Here is a 9,931-nt window from a genome sequence, read left to right as displayed (position 1 = left end):
CCCTATGGAAATAAGTATTATCATCTCCATTTTAAGTGAAGTAATCAAGATCCCAAGACTAAGTAAGGAAAGCCAGAAGGTAAGGAGACCATTTAAGACATCCTTATAATGGGAAATTGACAGCTCCCATTATTTTTATGCTAAGAGGATTGACCTCCCAGCCCCTCTGGAGCTGAGGAGATATGGTACTTTAAAAACCAGGCAAGGGCTTCCCTGGTGGCGCAGTGGTTGAGAGTCCGCCTGCCGATGCAGGGGTCACGGGTTCGTGCCCTGGTCCGGGAGGATCCCACATGCCGCGGAGCGGCTGGGTCCGTGAGCCATGGCCGCTGAGCCTGCGCGTCCAGAGCCTGTGCTCCGCAACTGGAGGGGCCACAGCGGTGAGATGTCCACGTACTGGAAAACAAAACAAACAAACAAACAAAAAACAAACAGGCAAAGCAACACTTTAGCCCACACATAACATGCATGGGCCAAAAGAAAACATGAAAACAAAGAGTTTCTCAGGGAGGTTGATGTGGAGGTATGGGAGGTGAAAAGCAGAGAGAACCTATACAAGCTCCCCAAGGGTGAACCTCTCCCATGGATCACCTGCTACAGGGACAGGGGGCAGGCAGTAGGGGACCCTAATTCCCAATCACCAACCTTGGCATCACTCCCCAGGGGACAAGATCTAGTGGTGACATGAGTTTCATCCCCTGCTGATGTGAGACAAGGGAGAGAAGGAGGTGGGAGGAAATGGAAGGGAAATCCCCAAGTCCTCCATCCTATGCCAAGCCCTGGGAGAGCAGTCTGACTGTTCTCCACGGGTGATACTATCAGCAAGACACATCGATGGGAAAGCGCAGGCTTGGAGAGATGAGGCAACTTTCCGTAACAAAACTGCTTTCTTGTTTACACTGGACTGGTCAGATGGCAAATGGCAGTACACCTGGATTTCTTGAGTTTCTGTTACTCACCACCACTGGGCTCTGTCTGTGGCATGTCTGCAGGGCAGCCACCACCCTAGAGGATGTTTCCACTGTCACGTGAAGGAGGGGAAGATCCTGGTTCAGGGAACACTTGGAGCCTCTGACCATGGGTAGAGCTCAGAGGAAGGGAGAAGCCGTCTGCGTGACCTCCAGGGTGCCAGGAGCATTCCCTAAAGTGCCTCACTCTCACCGAAGCTCAGCAACCACCAGAGCGATTAGTCAACATGATTTTAATGGAGCCAAATACCATCAAAGGAACAAGCTTCCCCTCAAGGTTACATCCATCAATTTTTCCCATGTAATGACAAGAGAGGGCACGAATCCCCATAGAATTCACTTTGGAGTAGGAAGGGGGAGGTGGGGATTGGGGAAGTGGCGTTTGGATTTGTCTATAGCTCCAATTTCCTTTCATGAATATTTCATACAAATCCTGTATTAATCATTAAGTAGTAATGACTGTCTCTGTCTCCCCTGCACCCACTCTCTCTGTCACTCAAGCATCCTTTTCTGTCTCCCATCATCTTTCCCTCCCTCTTCTCTGTCTTTTCCCCTATCCATTCTTTATGCCACATCTCTGATTTTCTTTCTGTGTTTCTCTCTCTCTCTCTCTCTCTCTCTCTCTCTCTCACACACACACACACACACACACACACACACACACACACACACACACCCCTTTCTCTCCGGATCCATCATCTCATCTCACCTTTGGAATCAAAACGTATCTAAAGCCACTGACTTCTTAGCCACATGTCACATATGACAAAGCCCATTATAAAAGATGTGTGGGGTGAGGGAAGAATGCCCCAGCTCCAGAAAGCCAGGAGCCAGAAAAGTCATTCTAGAAGATGCTCATATGTATGGGAGGGCTCAGGGCCTGATGGTTCCAAAGTCTTCCAAGGGGCAACCCACACAATAATCCAGCACAGCCCCACAGTTTATTTTACAGGAGAGGACTACTCACTCTGGCCCAACAATTCCACTGGGGACGGAAGGGCGCTCAAGCGCTCTGTTCTCTTGGCTATAGGGAAAGTCTGCCTTTTCCTTGGCAAATCACGTCAGTATGTTTGAGAGAACAGATAGTGATCAGGAGGTGGGAGAGCAAGAAGAGAAGACAGAAAGTTAAGGGTTTACGACTTTCCTTTAAAAAAAAATGTAGGAAGGGAAAACTATGGGTGCCTTTGCATACAAAACCCGTCTGAACCGTCTCCAACTTCTGATCTTCTGCTGCATTTTCCCACCCCTGTGACCCAAATGCTGTCCTTGCTCAAGCCAAGCCTCTGTGTTCAAACAATATTAAATGACCAGAAATTTCTTTCTCTTCTATTTCACCAAATTAAGTTATATATGATAAAGATTTCCCAGACATGTTAACAAGCATTGTTTCTGAGTGATAAGACTAGAAATTACTTCAGTTTTCTTTTTTATGGTTTTTCCCCCAATTTTCCACAACGAGCATGTATTACTATTGTAATGTTAAGATAAAAACTTAAAAATCGGCAAAAATCCAATAAATCCCTCAACATATGTAATCATCATGTCACTGGCGTCTCCACAGCCACAGGAAATTTAAATTGCATCTTTCGGGCCTTGATATGATATTTCTGGACTCTTTCCCACAAAGCTCCTAAGAGGAAGCCATCTTCTCGGCATGCTCAGCAGCTACGCGAATAACAGGGGTGTGGGGGCATGCCACTGTTTATAGCACAGGCACAGCTGCATCTCTGTGAGCTGCAGGTTCTCCCTAGGAGCGGGCAGGAAGGTAGGGAAAGGTGCCCTCTTCGTGTGAATGTCACTCACCTCTGTGGTTTTGTGAAGACATGGGGAAAAGAATTATAACTTAGATGGAGTCCAGATACCCTGAGATGTTGGGAGTTGGTTTGTTAATATATTTAATCATCAGAAGGAAGGGAGGAGGGAAGAGAGGCTTGCTGTCACAAGCCTTTAGGATAAACCCAAACTCCAAGCAAGGCGTCAGAACTTCTATGATCTACACTCCATCAACACCAGCACCAGCGCTCCCCCATTCTCCTTTCCTGGTTCTTAGTACCTTTCTTAATGCTTGCCCGATGCCCCAGGCAGGCTGGGCTAAGAGCAGTCGTCTGAACAGGCTGTAATCTCTCAAGACCCCCTTGTATTTGCACATGATCTTTTCCCATCTTCTTTGCTTGTTGAATTCTCCCCATTCAGTACCACTCGCTTGGATGACACCTCCTCCAGGAAGCATCCTTTGACCACCCCAGTAAGCCTTATCTAGATTAGGGATCTCTCCTTTGTGTTCTTCCAAAATGCAGGCTCACTATCATCGCTGCACCTCTCATGATACAGGGCCAGTCTCAATTATCTCCAACCCGATAGATGGTCATCTCTTTGAGGCGGGAAATTATATCTTTATCTCTTCATTCCTAGCACACTGGGTGGAATATGGCTAGCTTAATTTGAAAAATGAGGGACAGAGGGATATATGAAGGGAAAGAGGGAGAGATAGAGAGAAGAAACATTTACTGAATGAAGTATATGAATGTTATGGATTGAATTGTGTCCCTCCCAAAATTTATATCTTAAAGCCCTAACTCCTAATGTAACTGTATTGGAGATAGGACCTTTAAGGAGGCAATTGTAATTAAATGAGGTCCTAAAGGTGGGGTCCTAATCCAATATGATTGGTGTCCTTACAAGAAGAGAGGCACCTGTAGTGCACACACACACCGAGAAAAGACCTTGTGAGGACACAGGAAGAAGAAGCCAAAGAGAGAAGCCTGACAACACCTTGATCTTGGACTTTCAGCCTCCAGAACTGTGAGAAAATAAATTTCTGTTGTTTAAGCCACTGAGTCTATGGTATTTGGTTATGGTAGTCTTAGAAGACTAATACAGTAAGTGATAAAAATCTTTAGCCCCATAATATGAACAAGGAGAGAAGAAAGAGAAGTGTATGGTAGCTATGGCACTGTGCGTCCAGGTGTGCCCTCCACAGAGAACCTGCTGGGAGGACGTTCCAGCTGCTACACGCTGAGAATGCTTCCCAGCTGCTCCCAGCTAATGACTGAGCCAGCAAGGAGCCCAGAGCCAGGCCACTTACGCCCAAGGCAGGATGCCTCTAGTGGACAGTCTTTGCTCTGGGCTTCCCCGCCTGCTGGTTCAGACTACCTCAGAGTAGGTGTGTGGTCTCAGGCTCTTTGTACCCTCCTCCTCCTTCCCAGGGGCCAGACCCACACAGAAGTCTGAGCCTCTCTCCACCTACCCCTCTTCCCTCTTCCTTTTTATCTTACACCAATATTCCGCATCAAACTTCTTACCCATTTAATTCTGTCCTGACAGCGGCTTTCCGGAGAAACACAAACTGACAAAGCGTGTGGGAAAGGGGGCCCCACTAGTGCTCTTTGTGTTAGAATCATCACCTATTTATATTCTCTTACTTTGAGAGGACAGAGTTTTATTCTCACTGTACAAAGAAACTAGGTGTGGTGCAGGTGAGCAGCTCGCCCTGCAGTCACAAGGCTGGTAAGGGAGCAGCATCCTGTCTCCAAAAGTCAAGCACATGTGCTGTACCGTCTTCTAGCTCCCCACCTGCCTTTGGCCTCACAAGTACTGCTTCTTCCTGAGCCTGTGATCTGCTCCTTTCCGTGTTGGGCATCTCTTGTCAAGTTCCCGAGGGGATGTCTCTCGTGGTTTCCACAACGTCAGGCTTCAACCCTGGTAAGAAGCCGGAGTGGTCATTCCTCGAGATAAGACTAGAAGGGTAAAGAGATGTTTCAATGGCAGACCAGGGTACAGCAGGACCTTGTCAACAAATACCAGAGCATGTGCCAAGGGCTGTGGTCAGAAGGAGACTAGCTTGCAGTCTGATGTGGGGGGAGAATAGGAGTATAACAGGACTAATCATGGAGCCCAGAGCCACATTGCAGAGAAAATGGTTGATTCCCTACTGCCCGGGTGATATTGATGCCTAGCACTTGGCAGGCACTGGATAAGTATGCATTATAGTAATCAGACAAGAGACATAACCATTGAGTTTATTAGTATCAATTTGACTCCTGGGTTAAACGCATTCAGTCTAAAAATGAACAGTGCATTTATCTTCTTTCCTTTTCCTTCTTTTTTCTTCATTCAGTATCATTGAGTTTTGGGGTGAACGCAAGGCAGATCTGGGTCAGGAATGGGCAGGGCTGCTCAGGAGAGTATCCTTCTGATAACTCCCTGCCAGTGCTCCCTCCCTCCTGTCCTGAAGCAGTGTGGTCCCGCAGCTCCCAAAGAGTTAACTCCTGGTAGATCGCCAAATCTGCAGCCCTGGGGTCAGCACTTCCTCCTTCTCCGCCTCTAAATCAATCTCACCTGAGATTTTCTGGAAGCCTCACTCTAAGTTTTCCTTTGATCATTATCTTATCCCCTGTTATAAACCCATTCTCTGTCTTGCCCCAGCAGCAGGGGAGACAAGCCGTATGTTAGCGGACTGACTGGGGAGACCTTGGAAGAGGCCGCCTGCAGCTACTTTCGTCCTGCAGGACTTCAAAAGGGACCACTGTACTTTCAAACACCGTTGGGGAGAAATGCTGGAAATAGACGTAGACTCTACCCAGTGAGGCCTGGCAGGGTTCTCTTTCAGCTTCTGGCAGAGGCATTCCCTAAGGAGCCACCATGATGAAAAGAATTGGTTAAGTAAAGTGGGAGGTAGATGCAGTGAGCAGAAGTGGGATTTTAACCAGCACTGAGTGTCTCTGGGCTAGAGATTTCTCTCAACTGGGTCTCAATTTCCTTACCCATACAGTGACTAGATTACTGACCTTTTAAGTGTCCTTCAGTGTGGCGGGGTGATATATTTATTCCTGGGGAGACAGATGGATGGATAGATGATAGATAGATAGATAGATAGATTTTTTAAAACCCAGAAAAATAAATTACATAAAGACAGATGATAGATGATAATAAACATGATGATAGAGATAGATGGATGATATAAGATAAGAGGGAGGGAAGGAAGGAAGGAAGGAGGGAAGGAAGGTAAGAAGGAAGAAAGGAAGGAAGGAAGGAAGGAAGGAAAGGGGGGAAGTTCATAGCAGACGTGGCATAAGAAGATTTAGATCCAGACAAGAGCAAGACCCAGGTTTGAATCCTTGTTTCATCCTTTATTAGCAGATTTTTACCTAGTTCCAAAATCTATGCATTATCTCAGATATTTATAATAACTTCTCTGGCTCCCAATTTGCTCAACCAAAATTAGAGAAGAACATTTCACTAACTATTAGTCCTAAATAATATTTAGAAATTGACTTGTATTGCCTCATAGATGCATATTAGATGTAAAATAACTAAAAACTACTCAAGTAGTAGAGAAGCTCGTTGGCTCTCAGAATCTGCAGAAGAAATGAGATATATGCAATTGCCAGATTTGTCTATTTAACTGCCTACTTGACATCTCCACCTAGACATCTCATAGCTATCTCCAACCTGTTCCAAACTGACAGCTTCATCTAACCCCCAAACCTCCCCTTTGTCCCCCCTCTCTCAGTGATAGGAGCTGCCATCCATCAAGATTCTTAAGCCAGAAATCCAAAAGACATTCTCCTTCTCATTAACACTCAAGTTAAGTTTTTCACCAATTCTTACCAAGTTGACTTCCAAAATATTTGAATCACCCACTTTTCAACTCTTCAATGACCCTAAGTCAAGGTGCCATCGTTTTTTTCTGGACCACCTTGGGAGCCTTCTAACTGTCCTTCTTGCTTCTACCCTTGTCCCCCCACTTCTTTAATCTGTTCTCCATACAGCAGCAGAGATTCTCTGGATGTGTTCATCGATCAGGCCACTTGCTCTCTAAAAACACTTCAATGGCCCCTTTTGCATTTCAGATATTATCCGAAGAGTTCACCGTAGCCAGCAAGGCCCCCGTGCCATGGCATGTGATGTATCACACTACCCCTAACTCCCGGGCCCTAACCACACAGCTCTTCTTCAATATCTGCAAACACACCAAGTTTTTTCTCACTTCAGGATCTTCATTGCCATATTCGCCTATTCCTCTAATCTAATCCCGCCCATCCCATCCTGCAGGCTGATTAGTATCTACCCATCCTCCATCATGAACATCACTCAAAAGATTATCTCTGACTCCTTGATTAAATTAGGCCCCCAGTTACACCCTCTCTTACAAGTCTTGATGTCTCTTTATGAATCCCTATTATAGTTTGGAACTCTGTGTTTATGTATGTGATTCCTTGTTTGAAGTCTGTCTCCTGAATCAGATTATAATGTCCACAGGGCAGAGATTATATATAGTTTTTGTTATTGTTGTTCATCACTGTATCCCCAGTACTTAGTTCCAAATCATATAAATATTTAATATCATGAAATATTTGTTAAATTGTTGAATAAATGAAGTTATTGTATCTACAATGGCTTCTAATAAAAATCAATGCTAAGGTTTAATGTTAATAATATTTCATTACTTTTTTCAGAGTTAAAGCTCAAAAATATTGGGAAAACAAGATATCTCCAAAATGAATTTTCTAGGTCCTTGGAATCACGGGATTCAGAGTTGGAGGGAAATGGAAAGTCTTCTGATCCAATCCCCAACATGGAATTAGCAGTTTTTAATTTTTTTAACCTTATTGTCCTTCATTATAAAAAGTATCTGTTAGTGATGAAATGGTGGAACTACAGGGGTTTTCTCCTTTTTAACTATTTTCCAACTGATTGTTATTTTATTACTGCCATAATGAAAATCATATGTATAAATGCATCTTCACTTCTTTGGTTTATGTAGTAAAGAGGACTGAATCTGTGTGATAAGGAAAAGGTTTGCCCAGATTTTGTGTTACTATCAGCATCATTACCATAAACAAACATTTACTAACCAGGGTCCTATATAATGTGAAGTTCTGGGTTCTCTTTATGCAATAAGGTAACTGCAGTCCAAAAAGTTTGAGGTATTTCCCCCAAGTTATACAACTGATAAAAATAACCTAACTTGAAAGTCTCACTTCAAAATCCACACAACGCACAGGCTTAGAAACTAAGGCCAGTCCCTGAAGCAGTTTATCAATCATCACACAGATTACCACCAGGTTCTACATGCCACCTCTAGATTCTCAATTTTCTACCTACTCAGTTGCCTCTTTCCCCAATAACATTTTCTTTCTTAACAAGTTCATATTTTGTCCCATTGTTAGTGATTATAAAATCAATTTTCTACCCCAGGAAAATTCTTGCAAAATGAAGAGATAGTAACTCATAATTCAATCAACCAGAGGTAACATCGTCCATTTTAATAGTCCAGATGCATAAAGTTTCAAGCTTATAATGTCATGTCTACTATAGAGAGTATTTGTGGTAACATTTCTTTTCATGGAAAAAGCAGATACCAACGTTTTTGCTATTTTTGAAATCCTCAAAGACTAATCAATAACCTCCCTTGAAATGTTGATCAAACAATCTTTACTGGTTAATACTGACCAACTAATTTAAAAGTATCAAAGGAGATGTACACAATTTTCCCAAGTTGACTTCGAAATGCTGCCCAATCAGGTTAATGTTTACATCCACAAGGTGCTCACCTCCACTAAAAACCAGCCTTCCACATCGGCCCCACAGGGAAGAACAGCTCATGCCAGAGTTAGAGGAGGGCTTCAAGATAAAGAGTAACCCAGCCGGAAAGCCGAGGTTCAAACACATCTGGTTTCCATTAACTGGGACTGCAACAGTCTCTTCAAAGGCAAAAAACTTTCCTTCCTCCACACCTAAAATCTCGTGCTTCCTCCAAGATGGTAGATCCAGAAAAAGGTCCTGAATCACAGAATTGAGCTCCCAGTAAAAGAATTAACCTTTCATGCTGATTTTACTTAAGGTTTTGTTTAATGACACAAATAACACTTGTCACAAACAAAAAATAGAAAACACCACTCATTATGAACAAGAATTAACTGATATTCCAACATTGTTAATGTTTTCGAAAATATATAACAAAACGAAGTCATACTGATGGTTTCACGTATCGCTATTTTGCCATCATCCTTTTTAACACTTTAAAGTTGCCTGGTTTCCAACTGAAAGGATGTATATTAATGTTGTCAATCAACCCCTTTTGACATTTGTACATTTAGACTGCTTCCAATTTTTCCCTATTATAAACACTTTAGCAATGAGCATCCTTCCGTTCAACGACTCATTCTACAGAGATTTAGCACTCCTACAATGCCAGACACAGTGCCAAAATATTTTGATCATCTTCATAGTTACTTCTTTAAGATAAAGTTCCCAAAAGTGGAACTTTTGGTTAAAGTATACTTTTTAGATTTTCATTGGAATCGCCAGTTGCTCCCCCAGAGAAGTAGTACCAATAGACACTTCTATCATCACTACTTGAGAATATCTACTACTTCACCTGATCTTCACCAAGGGAAGCAGAAGTTCTGGCTTTAGAACAGTGCTACTCGGGTTGGTCTTTCGACCAGCAGCAACAGTATTACATGCAAATGCAGATTCTCAGGCCCTACCCCTGAGACCTACTCAATCAGCACCTTTGGTAGGTGGGATCCAGTAAGCTGGGTTTTAGCAATCTCTCCACATGATTCTTATGCTGATTAAAGTTTGAGAGCCATCCATTTAAAGCACAAGAAACAGAGCTATGAGTTGACCAACCAACTAAATCACATCTCCCTGACTACTCTCACTGATGTCCTGTCTCAATAACACTTTCCTGAAGCTGACTGACAGCTAATTCTTCAACAGAGGCCCCGGGGGTTTATAAACTCAGCTTTGCAGATCTTTTGGCAAGAGAGTGAACTCCAGAACTGAGGTGGGCAAAATATAGGGATAAGTAGAAGGGAGAGAGGGAAGTGGTCCCCTGAAAGGGAACCAAAAGGAGAGACCACAGGGTTTCTGTGGGAGGGGCAGCAGGTAGAGCCTAGAACTTCAGCTGGAAGACTGGCTTTAAAGGTTGGTCCCATCCCACTTTTAACTCTATA

The sequence above is a fragment of the Leucopleurus acutus genome (genome assembly GCF_964270905.1).
Source record: "Leucopleurus acutus genome assembly, chromosome: 17".
Lineage (NCBI taxonomy): Eukaryota > Metazoa > Chordata > Mammalia > Artiodactyla > Delphinidae > Leucopleurus > Leucopleurus acutus.
Note: the sequence above shows the minus strand (reverse complement) of the source record.